Source organism: Globicephala melas, chromosome 16 (assembly GCF_963455315.2).
Source record: "Globicephala melas chromosome 16, mGloMel1.2, whole genome shotgun sequence".
Lineage (NCBI taxonomy): Eukaryota > Metazoa > Chordata > Mammalia > Artiodactyla > Delphinidae > Globicephala > Globicephala melas.
Window position 1 is genome coordinate 49,596,544 of NC_083329.1, and position 15,371 is coordinate 49,611,914.

Below are 15,371 nucleotides of genomic sequence, written 5' to 3' on the forward strand. Positions count from 1 at the left end.
GCTGATTCACTTTGTTATACAGCAGAAACTAACACACCGTTGTAAAGCAATTATACTCCAATAAAGATGTTAAAATATATATATATATATATATATGCCCCTAAAAAAAAAAAAAAAAGAAATAAAGACCACTTTGCAGAACGCCCTGTGTGTGAAGCAATCAGACTTCTCTCTGAAACAAAGATTAAAATTCCACCATAGATGAACCTGGATCACTGGATTTGACTTCATGGGTGCCTCCTTTTCTTTCTTCTATTCATACATCTGCCCCAAGCGACCCCCTTAACGTCTCCAAGGATATATCATGTCCATATGTCACTTTTAACCTCTGGCCCAACTACTGATGCAGGTTTTCTAAAACTTAATCCCTAAGCATGAGATAGCACAGAATTTTCATCAAGACTTGGCAAAAACTAAGAAGGAAGAAAGAAAAATAAAATAAACATAGAAGGCTCACAGACACAGAGAACAGACTTGTGGTTGCCAAGCTGGAGTGGTGGGAGAGGGAAGGATTGGGAGTTTGGGATTAGCAGATGCAAACTAATATATATAGGATGGATAAACAGCAAGTTCCTATTGTATAGCATGGGAACTATATTCAATATCCTGTGATAAACCATAATGGAAAAGAATATGAAAAAGAATAAAATTTTAAAAAAAATAAAATAAACATAGAGAAGATACAAAGCATAAAAAAAGTCATTTAACTTTCATTCATTATTCAATCCTGTATTCAACAAGCATTTATTGAACACCCATTAAGTGCCTGGAGCTGAAGATACAATGATGAACAATACAGAAACTCCTGCCTTTGTGGTCAAAGCGCAGTTTGGGTTTATACTGCAGAGGTTTGTGGAGCTCTATAGTACCTTGCTTCTGGGGATCCAAATTCCTCTTCACTTTCATACTCTTGTCCAAGAAAAACAAACAAGTAGTTGAACAATCCAGGAAGAAACTGCTATCCCATGACTTGGAATCTAATCCTCAATACTAAAGAGCTTCTGACTCTAATTTTCTTCCATGATCCTCATTTTGTCCTCATCATTTTTCACTGTGAGCTACAGAGCTTTACACATCCAGGAATGGGAGGACACTCCACTTGTCAGCTACAAATTTGGAACTTTATCATCAACTCAATGGATAAGTAGAAATCAGGCATTTAGCAGTGAGTAAAGGAAATGCTTAGGTTCACAGAAAGGAGGATTTAAGGTTGGAAAGAACAGATATAATTCAGCCTTGAGAGATATTAGCAAAGCTAGACCTCAGACCCAATTTCTCCTGAGTTGTCTTTCATGTTGTGTGTGTGCATGTGCATGCATTACGGTAGCTAGGACACTGATAGAGACCACATAGGTTTTCTTATTACACATAGTGGACTGACAGGATAGAGAATACATTTAGGACTGTATAAACTACACCTAAATCCGGGAAACTACTTCTTCTGCATTTGGGAGTGCCTATCTTTCCTGGCCATGCTGGCTACATAAGCTTCTCTTTGTAAACATCCAATGTATTCTAGGTATTCAAAACCATGAGAGGACTGGGATTTGGGAGCTAGGAGATGACTGAACTTGGAATATAACACCCTGGACAATTCAAGAAATAATGGTTTCAGTAAACACTTCAATCAGATAATCACAAGGATACTGATAAGAAGTCTCTAGAAGTTCTCTAGAAGTTCTCTAGAAGTTCTAGAGACAAGATTGTCATGGGAAATAACAACTGGATGTACTAATTACCTGACTTTACAGAACAGGTGATGATTCCTATCACCCAAGATCTGGGAAATGGATGTTGTTCTTGACCAAATTATACAGGTCCCATCTAATTCCTTGAATTCTCTGGGCAGGTCCCCTCCTTCAGTACAAATACAAATGAAAGTACAGTGAATTTGTAATTTGAGATAATGGTAGTACCAAATGAGGCAGATTAATGAGGTATCTGCATCTTGTAGAGGGTTCAGCAACGCTTTCTTCATCCATTTCTCAATTATCTCTAACGAGGAACTTAATTTATATTTTGTCACCTATTTTCAGGCCAGGAGAGCTATTCTATCAGGAGCATGTGCCAGTTAACTCATGAGAGCAGAGGAATGAAGATTCCCCAGGGTGAACTGTGAAAGAGAAACAACAGCCTCAGAAATCATTACTTTCATTTTATTAAGTCTGTATATTTTTCCTTTTTATATAGTGAACATTTGCTTCTTGGGAAATTGTTTTTTAAATGAAAAAAGAAATCGGTGAATGTCACTATCAAAGAAATGAGTCTAGTGAAATAATTCACAGGCTTTGCACTTGAGAGATGTTTGAAGTAACTACAGGGTGTTTACTTTGGAGAAGAAAAAACTTAGGAGGTCCTGATGATTAGCTTCATGATATAAAAAGGTCAATAGTGTGAAAGAGAGATTCAACTTAGCCTATGTCAACTCAGAGAACTGACCTCAGGATAGCGTTTTATTATAAAAAGCTAATTCTCTAAAAATCAGTGTTGTTCTGTAATGGACCAGAATAAGAGTCCCAGGGAAGTGGTGAGGTTCCTGACACTGGAGGTACCCTAAATGATGGATGACCTTTTGGAGTAGAATGTAATAAAAGAAGAGAAAAGTAGGAATGGTCATAAATTACCATCTATTCTGTGCTAAGACTTTTCATATGTCATTTAATACCTGTTTCCATGAGGTAGGTATTATTTTCCCAGTTTATAGATGATGACACTGAGGCTCAGAGAAATGAAGTCATTTGTCTAAGATGACATGGCTAGAAAGTGAAAAGCCAGAAGTAGAAATCCAGTTCCACGGTTCTTTCTAAAATATTTGCTTTTGAGATAGAAGGAATAAATAAGGAGTTAGTCTAGTTGTCTGTAACTATGCTGCCTACTAAATCATCCTGACCACTGCCACTGATGCAAAACTAGAAGGTATTGAGCCTTGGGTACACAACTATCTCAAAGCTAAGGAAAATTCCACCTGCCACCTGGTTCTGTACAAATCCTGGAGACCTCCGAATCAAATTAACAAGGAAGAGAAGTAACTGACATCAAGGGAGATTGCTTCTACCCAAGATGCCAGATCAAGACTTCCTACTTTAGATAAACATGAAACCCTTGCTTTTCTTATTTCCTTTACTTTGGCATTGGCCTGGAAAGACTCATCCGTATCTCCCAGGCCATTGTTAAGGAGGGTAACCTTTCAGACTGCCGGATTTGTCATCAAAGATTCCTATCTACCCATGATCATCTAGATCAGATTCAGAAGAAATCACACTAAGAAATCTCACCAGCAGCACCTGTCTCTGCAAGGTATTTAAGATGACTCTTTGCCTCAGGCTAGGGAAATGCAGTAAAAACCTGACTAATCCCTGGATTGAACAGGTAAACACAGCAATCCCTGTGAGTGAACCCACAGGGATTCCCTGGTTAGGAGATACAAATGAGAATATGATCAGAAACCTGAAGCCTCGTACTTATTAAGAGTTGACTCAGATGTAATGCTGGTCCTGATGTTTGCTAACTAGGAGAACTTTATCAATTTATTTATCATCTCTGTGCCTGTTTCTTCATCTCTAAACTGGAATAATCACCCTACTTATCTTGCAATTAAGATGCAAAAAACAAAAAAGCACTGGTACATGGTATGCACTCAACAAATTTCAGCTATTACTACTCATAGTATCAGTTGGAACTAAGAAAAAAAAATATTTCCAATACATTTGAACATCTAATATCAAACAGGAAACAAACACAGATCGTCATCTGCCCTATTTGATGAAAATTTTTGTGTCTTCTCCTGAAGACTCTGGGACCATGCTTTCTCCTACTCACTCAACCACTACTCAGTGACAAAGGATATTAGAGCTGGGACCCCAATTTCTTGGCTTTCAATTCCATGCTCCCCCATTCTAGCTTCTAGTGCTGGCCATGATGCCCCTGCCCTCAGCTGCAGGACAAATCCTGGCCAGGGTGGACAGTCATGCTTTAATCATGCTCTTAAAGCCCATTACCCTGTGGGCTTGTTGGGGTTCCTGCTGTCCTGAGCTTCCCCATCCAGCCACCTTTCTGGAACTGGGCTATGTCTGGGTTCCAGCCACATTTAAAGAACTTCTGCTACTGTGCAAAGCTGCCCTTTCATGTGGGTTGAACCCCATCCTCTATGACAACCAAAATGAGCTGAGAAGCCTCCTAAGGCAGGTTGGGCATCCAGGACCATGAAGCTCCCCCTGCATGGTGCTGAGCAGCCGGGGAGGGTCGGGGGAGGAGGAGTGTGGCCAGTATCTATTCCACGCTTATTGTCTGCAAGGAACTGAGTTAAGCAGTCTACAAAAGTAACCTTATTAATGTCTCACAACAACCCCTCAAGACAAATACTAAGAGTATCCCCAGTTATCGATGACAGCTACTACATGATGGAGACTCCATCGGAGCATAGCTCTCCCTTGCTCTGAAGTCCAAGATTTAGGCCACCGTGTGGTAACTGTTCTTGATTAATATAACTGCTTAGAATTAGGATAGGCAACTTTTGGGCAGAAGAGGGATTCAGGGGGAAATAAGAGTGGGGGGTTAAGGAAAGCATTACTTATTAACTGAAAATAAAGAGAACTTTATTGAATCCCACAGGGGAAATACATATATTTAGCATTATGGAAACATTTTACCTTAATATATGTGAGTAGTAGAGGCTATTTCCAATCTGTTGTCTTGAAATTGGATGGACTCCGGAAGTAGTTCTTACTCCCTTGAATCTCAGCCCCAGCCTGGACAGGGCTCAGGTTCTTTTCTTTCCTTTTTTTTTTTTTTTAATAAATTTATTTATTTATTTTTGGCTGTGTTGGGTCTTCGTTTCTGTGTGAGGGCTTTCTTTAGTTGCGGTGAGCGGGGGCCACTCTTCATCGCGGTGCGCATGCCTCTCACTATCTCGGCCTCTCTTGTTGCGGAGCACAGGCTCCAGACGCGCAGTCTCAGTAGTTGTGGCTCACGGGCCCAGTTGCCCCGCGGCATGTGGGATCCTCCCAGACCAGGGCTCAAACCCGTGTCCCCTGCATTGGCAGGCAGATTCTCAACCACTGCGCCCCCAGGGAAGCCCCTCTTCTTTTTTTGAAAGGTGTTTTGTGTTTTGTGGTTTTTGGTTTTTTGGCCGCACTGTGTGGCATGTAGAACTTCCCCAACTAGGGATGGAACCCACGCCCTCTGGAGTGGAAGCGTGGAGTCTTAACTACTAGACTGCCAGGGAAGTCCCAGGAATCAGGTTCCACACGCAGTTCTGGACACTGTGATTGGACTTCACCCACCACACTCCAGTGGAGACCAGTGCTCCCCAGTCATCCCAGCTTCCCCTCCATTTCCCTACATACTACTGAGCTCCTAGAATGCGTTGTGGCTAAGCATCTCCAAATGGCGACAACATCATCCCAGTCAATACAAGTGATTTTCCTGGGAAATTATGTGCATGTAAGTTGATTCAAGAAGAATAAGCAAGAACAGAAAGCTGGCATCATGATGCATTTTCTAGCAGTCGTGCCTTTCTATGAAATGAATAGCATATTCAAGATACTTTTAAGGTTTATAAACAAAGGCACTATTCACAAATGCATCAGCTGGGTTTAAAGGAACTACAAGAGGTAGTGCAGTGCCTTGGGCTTAGCATCAGGGACTCTGTTATCCACTCCTAGGCCCAAAAGGATGAGGGGAGAAACTATTTACTAGACTCAAGGTGGAGAGAATGATGTAGAGAAAGCTTCCTTGAGAGGAGCAGAGACCTTCAGTTGGAAAATACAGGCAGCCTTAGTAAACCTTGCAGGGAGGGAGCTGCAAGAATTAATCTCCTGGTCCTACTCTTCTTCTACCTTATCATTATTTCCATTTACAGCTCCCAAACCCATAGGATAGCAAGAGAAGTGTACATGATCACTTTCCAAGGCAGAAAATCAGATGGAGAAGAGAGAAAAGTAGATCTGGAAAGTAACAGAAAGCAAAAAGAAAACCACACACATAAAAACAGTTATGAATGTAATTACACATCACAACTGCTTAGCTTATGAAGACTTATAAGAAGTGCTATAAGAGGTCTGAATAAAATGTTATGAATTAGAGCAGAAGCACACTTGTGCCTTTATTCAAATCCTTCTTAGAGTATCTTCTTCAGAGAGAATTGGTGTTCCTGCAGCGCAGAAGGGTTAGTAAGACCAGTTTCCAATGTGGCCAACCAAAGACTGAGTGATATACAACAGAGCCAGTGATACACGGTGCTATGAACTAAACTGTGTCCCCCCCCCCAAATTTATATGTATAAGCCCTAAGACCCAATGTGACTATATTTGGAGATAGGGTCTTTTAGGAGGTAATTATGATTAAATAAGGTCATTAGGGTGGGATCTTAATTTGATAGGATGGGTGTCCTTATAAGAAGAGGAAGGGACACCAAAGATCTCTCTTTTTCCAAGAGAGCACAGAGGAAAGGCCATGTGAGGACATAGCAAGAAGGTGGCCAACTACAAATCAGGAGGGAAGGCTTCACCAGAAACCAAACCTGTGACACCATGATCTTGGACTTCCAGCCTCCAGAACTGTGAGAAATCAAGTGTCTGTTGTTTAAGCCGCCCAACCTGTGGTATTTTTGTATTGGCAGCCCAAGCAGACTAATACACATGGCTTCTGAGATTCGTCACCAGACTTTTTGTCACCCTGCCTAGTCCACTCAGCCCAGCCTTGTAAGATTCTCTAACTGCATTACAAAGATGATTATTTCAACCCCAACAAATCTTCCCTTGCACTAGTAAGGAGTTTTACCCCTGATGCTCACAGATCTGTGCTTTGCTACCTTTGTCCACAAACCAGAGAACTCAGAAGGTAATACCTCCCAATCCCCAAGCACTACACTGTAACTATCTAGCCAACCTGTTGGCCATTAGAAAAATGGATTTTGTTCGTCACAATCCAAGGCGTTATAATGTGCGACCTCTGAGTACCTTCTTGATCATCACAATATGGTCTTTTGGCTTCTGCCCTTTGAAAGTATCATTTGACTCCCATAAACATACCTTGTAGATTATAGTATTATTAAGATCATAACTTTGGACTTTATAATGTAGTCTCATGATCCATTCTCCTTACCCCACCAAGACATTATAAACTGGAAACTGGCCTTCAGACTGCCACTTCAGACATGATAAGATGGTCTTGTGACCATACCCCTTGGACATGATAATGCAGCCTCCAGGCCAATGTCTTGGGATATTATGTTATAGATTTCTGGTCATCAACTTGGACCTTTCAATTCGGTCCACTGGCCACTGTCTCTGACATTTAGTTCTAACAAATAGATGAATACCTAGGGTTTTAACTTTGCCCACTTCTGGCTTGCTCTCCTCTCTCTGTGCTCCCCTACTTGCCATCCCAGCAGACCTTGTGGCAGAGCCTGTGTGAATTATGACAAGCTGAAAAATCTAAGACTTGAGCATGCTGGCAAGTTTGATTTTTTTTTTTTTTTTTTGCGGTACGCGGGCCTCTCACTGCTGTGGGCTCTCCTGTTGCGGAGCACAGGCTCCGGACGCGCAGCCTCAGCGGCCATGGCTCACGGGCCCAGCCGCTCCGCGGCATGTGGGATCTTCCCGGACCGGGGCACGAACCCGTGTCCCCTGCATCAGCAGGCAGACTCTCAACCACTGCGCCACCAGGGAAGCTCACGTTTGATTATTTTTTCTGCAATTCCAACAAAGTGGAATAATGGAGTTATCTAACTGCAGGATACAGTTAGAAAATGCATTTCCTTAAAAAATCAAAATGTCAGTGCAAGATAAAGCATCTAGACTTTGTTCAAGTCATCAAAATTCTCTCTTATTCTTTTAATTTAGTGGAAAGAAATGTCAGTTGTGACCAATGTCTCCTAGATCAATATCACACTTCAGTGCTCTATGAAGAAATGTACAAAAGGCAAAGTGTGACAACCCACGGCGTCTCCTTATTCTTGCCAATGGGTCTTTGGTGTTGATGCTCTGCACTGGCTAATAAGGAAAAGTTCATGATGTTGCCATAAGGAGAGTATTCTACCCACACGGCAGGGTCTCTCCAGCCTTTAGGACTACCAGGGAATGGGGAAAAAGCAGACACAGTTGATCACCACTGCTCTGTGCCTCGAGTTATAATTTCAGGCTTGACTGAGAAGTCTTAACACACAATTTCTCTAACTTTGAAGCTTAAATAAATATCTCTAGGTTTCTATTTTTTAATTTTCTTTTTCAAAGCATTAACGCAGGTCTCCTTGTTGAGATGCAGTAGATGTCACCGAAAGGAAGCAAAGCTGCATGCCCACTGCTCAAATTCAGGTATGCCTGTACATGTCTCGTCATGTTCTCAGTTGCTAGGACTGGTTCATGTCATGGTATTTATTTTACCCTCCTGTAAGGATGAGGTAATAGCGCAGTTGAAGCTGAGGGCCCTCCCTGAGTCTGGGACAAAGGGAACGAGAATAAATACCATTCTCTTAATTCCAGGCACTAACGTAAATAAGAAACTGTGTCCTCCCCCACACCCAACTCCCACCACACACACACACACACACACACACACACACTTCCCTGCCTGGGGAGTAAGCCTCAGAAAACCAGTTTTGTCCTTGACCAGTAATTTAGGGCTTTACCCAGGGCATTTTCTTTCATAGTATCTTCAGTCTTAAAGGAAGATGTTCCAAGTTCCCAGGGATAAAATGAAAGACTGAATCAAATTCAATAGTATAATTCTTGGTTTTTCACTCTAAAAGTCTGAGTACAAAGCGGACCTTGTGGCTGAGCGACAGAGCTATATTCTTCACTGGCCATCTCAGAAGGGCAGTAGAAAAAACCTTGGTAACGGAGAGGAAAACAACGCTGAAAGTGAGAGCAAGGGAGTTTGTGGAGAGTAGGTTGCAACAGAGGAGTAACAGTGATCTCTCTGGGATGCTGGTATGACATCAGCACAGAGTGTGTGGAAGCCCCACCTAAAGCAAGAGAGGAGGCCTTTTCTGCTTAGACTTTAACTCCATTAAAAACATGATATCAGCTCACATTATTTTATTAGTGATATAGTATCTATCTAAGGCCTATATTAAATAATTCTATATAGTAAGTGACCTTGGACTGAAACACCTTCAGGACCACCAGTGGAGCAGAGACATATTAATGACTCCTGATGTGAAAACATGCCTGAGCTTGATCATCTGCTGGGACCCCGGCACGACTGGCCCCCTTCTATGCCCTCTCTTACATCACAAGGACTACAAGCCTAGGAGCTGCATTTCCTAACCAGCTGGGTTCCGGTTTAGATTCTGCCAGTGAAAGGCACTCATGTGAGAGATGGAAGGTGGACAAGAAGGTGAAGTCATAGTTTTGTGGCAGACACAGACAGATGCATGGGTTTCAGCAGATGGTAGAGTAGTGCCCAGGGTTTGGAGCGTATTTGAGTGAATCACTCACTTTGGCGCTGTGTGAAAGTGAGGTATCTCATGCAGGGGGTGGTTTCTGATTATTCTATCACATATTGATTTCCTAGAAGCCATTAGAAGCTTTCCCTATCGCTCCCTCAGTCCATCTAATGGTATTGTAGTTTTCTATACAAAATAGTTTCCTGTTTGGAATTTTACGGTGCTTTCTACTTTCCTGACCAAATCCCACCTGGGAAAAGGATACTACGGGGATGAGGGTAAGTGGGGTGGCTTAGGAAGAAGCACCTGCTGGGGGGAGGATAAGACACGTGAAGATTTCATCAACTCTTCTGGGGACACTGAGCTGTATTCTTGTTGTTGATACCCTACGTTTCTACCAATATGACTTTGGGCTATTTATCTGGGGAAATTATCACTGTACTCATGTAAACATAATTTACATCTCTCCTCCCTCCCCCCAACCCTATCCCCTGCCTTGTTCTTTATCTTATTAACAAAGAAAAGAGACAAAAAATGGTTCTAACAAAGAGCCCATTGTTCTTTGTTACCTTACACACTAGTCCCTGCCCCTCATTCTACCTTCATCTTTCTTAAGGAATTATAATTACTTATATTCTATCTTCATTTGGTTGTTTCCAGTGATAATTCTAGTTTTTTTCTGGAGTTTTTTAACTCTCTGAATCTATTGTAAATTGCAGTAGGCAGACTTGTATCATTCTAACATGAAGACATATAACAAGTATTCAAATTTTCTGAATCAAGATTTAAAGGCAGAAGTTGTTGTTTTCAATCTCCCTCTTGACAATATCTCACGTTTTACTGGTCTTTATGGCTGCTGAGCCAGTGCATCAAGCTAATGTTGCCACAAAACACTCTATAATCCTGAGTTTTGTGTCTCAACTCCTGATTGAAACTAATAGCTCTGAGCTCACTGTTTAATGCAGTTTAATCTGAAGTGTTATTAGATATAACACCTTCTACTCATCCACAGTGAAGCTCATCATTCCCTCTTCTCCCAACCAGAACAGTCCTGAAAAACTTCACAACTTAATGAAGTCCCCTTTCCTCCAGGACATGTATGGAAGAGTCCAACTGGCCCATCTCACGGAAGCTCCTATATACCACGAGATATACCCACTTAGCACGGAAGGAGAGCAGATCTAGTTAAAATGAGACAAGAGGTAAATCCAGTTAACCAGACACACAGAAACTGCAAAACATAACCCTATACCAAAAGTAAATGAAGTATAAGGCACCACTGTCAACTCCTCCCTGTTTTGGAACCTTGATATTTCATCAACTAAACTTGAGGTGGGACCATGTGACATGTGGACCAAGTAAAGACATCAGTGTCAATCCATATGAAATATTAGTAGAACTTCATTCTTGTTCTTTTTTGATAAACTATTAAAATAGAAGCCCTTATCTTTTTTTAAAAAATGCATATTGCAATGGATGATCTTGAGCACCCCTAGAGTGTGAACAGCCCATTTTGGAAACCACTGGTCAAGAACACTGCTTCGCACCAGGTGGTTCATGGGCCAGGAAGACAATATTCTTTTGTCTTCCACTAGTTCTTCACTTGGTCCACTGCCCGCTTCTGGCTTTTAAACGATGGCTGTGCTCCCTCCACTTCTCCATGATATCCATTATGAAATGTGTTTGGGGCTGAAAAGTATATTTGTAACATACCTATGAACCAGGATTCTGTCTAGAAAATGTGTCTTTTCTTCTAGGTGGTAATTTTGGAAAACCAAGACCCAGAGGACTTTTTTGACTTTTCTACTCACAGTTTATTACCCTGCAGTTGAGCGGGGTGTGAGAAAGAGGAAGTAAAAATGTACCTTTGGGTCAGTTGACTAGCAATTAGGAAACAGTGACCTGGACACAAGATGGCTAGCCAGCCTTGTTCTCAGAGTGGAGCCTGAGTGGGGGAATGCACGAGTCTGAATCCCAGTTCCCTGGGGCTCCACGAACCTCCCAGTAACTGCTGCAGGGTACCTGAATCTCCTCACAGGTCCCTCTCAGGAGCCAACCATGAGGACACCACTCATCATGACAGATGAATAACACTTCTCTTCAGAAATCTTTCTCTTAGAGTCATCAGTGGTTCCATTTTTGCTTCAGCTTTACATGGAGATCTCAGAGACCCAGAGAAGGTTAAGGAGAAGTCAAAATTGAAGTTGTAGGTGCTCAGAAGGAACTTTAAATGCATGAGTTTCACCAATCCATGAAAAGAGATCCAAACTTTATACTGAAGTCAATGGGCAGTTAAAGAAGGTTTGTGCACATAGGCATGACATAATCAGACCTATGTTTTAGAAAAAATTCTGGCAGTAGCTTGCTTGGGAGAATGCCAAGTGGTTAGAGTTGATTCTCTTGAAACACCCATGTTTTCCGAGTTTCTGGTATCCTTGTGTTTTAATCAAGTGCTCCTTTGAAACTGCAAGCTCTTTTGTCAGCAATTTCGGTTCTTTGCAGAGCGTCTGGTTCTATCTGGTTGCCCATTGCTGGGCCTGGGAGAATCTACCTCACATAGACCCAGAGAAAAATAAGAGTTCAAGTCAAGACTCCGTGACTATATACTGAGTTCCCAGGTCTCTGGAGACTTCACTACCACATGCCTTCTTTCATTTCCAAAGGAAAGAGCTTTTGTCTGTCTTCCTATAACATTGGCATCAGCCCTCTCAGTAGTAGACTTAGGAAGAGGTTCGCACAAAATAAGGGCTTCCATGTGTGGCAAGGAGGGGAAATGTGGTGAGGAAACGTATTTCAGTTCCACAGGTTTACTGTCAAAAATCACAAGGGTGAAAATGACCTGAAAAATTTGAAAGACCCTGTCACTGTTATTTCAATGCATGGGTTTGGGCAGATATAAATTCAACAGCTTGCTTGTGAAAACCTATAGCTAGATTGATATCTCCCTTAGCCATCAAAATAATCAAGGAAAGAGGAATCTGAAAGGAAGAAAGGAGGGAGAGAAGGGGGAAAAGAGAAGCATATTTTCTGGACATTAGAGGAATGGAAAGGGGCTGGCATCAACTTTCCCACAGCTTATGTTAATGCCAAGTATTCCATATGCTTTTTCTCCTCCAGTAACCCACGGCTATAGAAATATACATCCCCAGACCATGTGCACCTTCACTATGGCTACTCCACTGGCTTCAGCACAAAGATAGTTTCCTTCTTTGTGAGTGCTCGAAAGATCTGTTTGTGGTTCTTGTTTTGAAGGAGAAGCCACCCTCTGGTTTGGGTATCTCTGGGTGAGGACATGCTCATCTGCCCCAGCCTACACCTGAGGACTAGACAAAAGACCTCTGTGCTCTTTGTAGCTCTGCTGTCCGCCTGTAGTGGTGAGGTCATCCTGGAGGAGGTACTTTTGCAGACCACCATCCTGAACTACCCCAGGGGCCAACATTCACATTAAAACCTATTTGAATGGTGTCCCTGGAATACTGACCCTCACTTTCTGCAGGGCTGCCCGTGGTAACTGTGCATTTGGTACCCAGGGCATACACTGATGCCTGATATTTGGATACCACTGAGCAACAGATAGCCTTGTGTCCTCTAAAACATATCCTCCCCTAATTGTGAACAAGAATTAGGAGTCTAGACTCAGAAAAGACAACCATCCCAGAGCAAGGTCTCCCTAAAAAGCTCTCACCTCCCTGTACCTATACATGTTAGAGTTCTGTCTTTAACTGTCAATGTTTCCTTGTTATCATATAACATCACATCATATCACATTACATACTATTACATCATATCCTATCGCATCACTTAACATCATATCACATCACATTACATCATATATATAAGGAAGAAGGTCAACATGGAGTCCTGGGAAAGGTACACTGAAGGATCCCAGGAATCATCAACCCTACGGAAATTATGCAAAATGTTTTGCCTGTATAAATATCTGCATTTTTTCATGAAGAAAAATTTCCATAGTTTTTTTTATCAACTTCTCAAAATGTTTTAAAACACAAAATGGTTAGCAACCAGGAGTCTAGAGGTAATTCACTTCTCATTTGGATATTTTAGCCCATCATTATTTGGTAGTTTATGTGGTTTCCAGTTGTCTCTTTCCTCAGGGGTTCAGAAGCCCTGACCACTTTTTTTTTTTTTTTTGTCTTTCTTTTGCTCTACTTGAACTCTCTTTCCTTGCTTCCTGTGCCCCCCTCCAGGCTTTCCATTTATCTGTGTGCAAACATACCTGCTGGCCCAAATTATCACTCAGAAGAAATGTTTCATTTCTCATTCGGGAGTATTAATGGCCATAGAGTCTGTATGCTTATCTCATCTGTGTCCCAAGAACGTAAGACACCTCCAACAAGGAAGGTTTTCTTTTCAAATAAAGCAATCTCACACTTGTCATATTCCTCCCTGACAGAATGGTTTGTCTTCCCTGGCTTGCGTGCCCCTCGACCTCTGGAAGACATTTGCCACTTGGGAGAAGATGCCCACCGTGGGGGCAGCCTCTGAAGTTCATGCTTCACACTGGTCCCTTTGTCACCCTTAGTAATTTACAGCAGTTCTCTTGGTACAGTAAGTGTCTAAATGGGAGGGCAAAGCCTTTACCAAGTCTCCTCATAAATGTGCACAGAATACTATCCTGCAATGAACTCCCCAATCCAGGGCACAAAGTAGTCGTATATACGGATGGTTTTCTTTTTTCAGTTTTTCCTGTAGTCTGATTTTTTGTTCAGTGTCTGTTGGCAATGGTGTAGTTGTGGGCTACCAGTATATACATTTCCTCTTTCATGCAGCAAAACCCACAGGTCACAAGGCACAGACAATCACTTCTCCAAAACGGTTAATTATGTAAAAAATTCCTAGCCCAATACTGTCATATTGCTGTACATTTTTCAGGTTTGCATAAATATTTTCAGTTGATCTTCACAACAACCCTATCAGGTTGATAGGGAGAGGGCAGTTAGTATCGTATTACACAGGCAAAGACATCTTCAAAGAGATTAAAGTTACCCCATACACTAATAGCTAAGAAGGATCAGACCCTGGAGGGTTTTGTTTTGTTTTTTTTTTTTAATCAAAGTCCAGTGCATATTCCATGATATGAGACTGTATCTGAAATTTGAAAGTACACAAATTCAACGTTAATATGCCTACAATCATCCTTTGACGGGAAGTCTCAATTTAGTCTCTAGGTTTCAAGGGCAAGAAGGTAGAATTTTCAAAGGGTGCTGGGGGTATGACTTCAGGATAGTTATGTAATCCTAACAAATGTCAGACTCCTAGAAGATCTTCCCTTTTCTGAAGTCACGAATAATCAAAGTGATTACAAAAGTGATTCCATATTCTCCTTTGCATCTCTCAAAAGAACACAAATAGGAAAGCAAGTAATACTTCATTGCAGTGCCTCTGATGAACCCAGGGTCCTCTGTCCCATAAATCCCAGATCTCAGAGCTACTCCAGAGCAGCAGCCACGTCATCCTCCCAACACCCCTCCCTGAACTCGCCGCATGGCTGTTTATCCCTTTTTACTCTCCTCCCTTAAACACCCATCTTCTAGCTTCTTCATTTGTTTATTGAAACAGAGATTCGGGCAAAGTACTTCTGACTTCTCTCCCAAATATCAATCCAAAAGTAACACAGAAGTGAAAGGAGTGAGAAAAATGGACAAGAGAATTGATCTTCTTTCTGGTGGCCTGTGTACTTAACCTGCAGATAAAGTTACATCACAGGACCACTAAAATAAGGTAAAAAAAAAAAATCATTGCATACTAATTAAATCATTCTACTTCTCCCTCTTCTTAGTCCCAAATATTTCATAGTTCTCTAGTACATGTTTTACGAAATTATCTAATTCAGACAACTCTACTTAGACGATGTTAGGAAAGAACTGTTTATTGAAACATAAAGTCATTTCATGATTCATCATTTTATGTTTCATGGGCCCTTGACTCTTGTCTAGTCTAATAAAAAGAGCAGCACTATTTA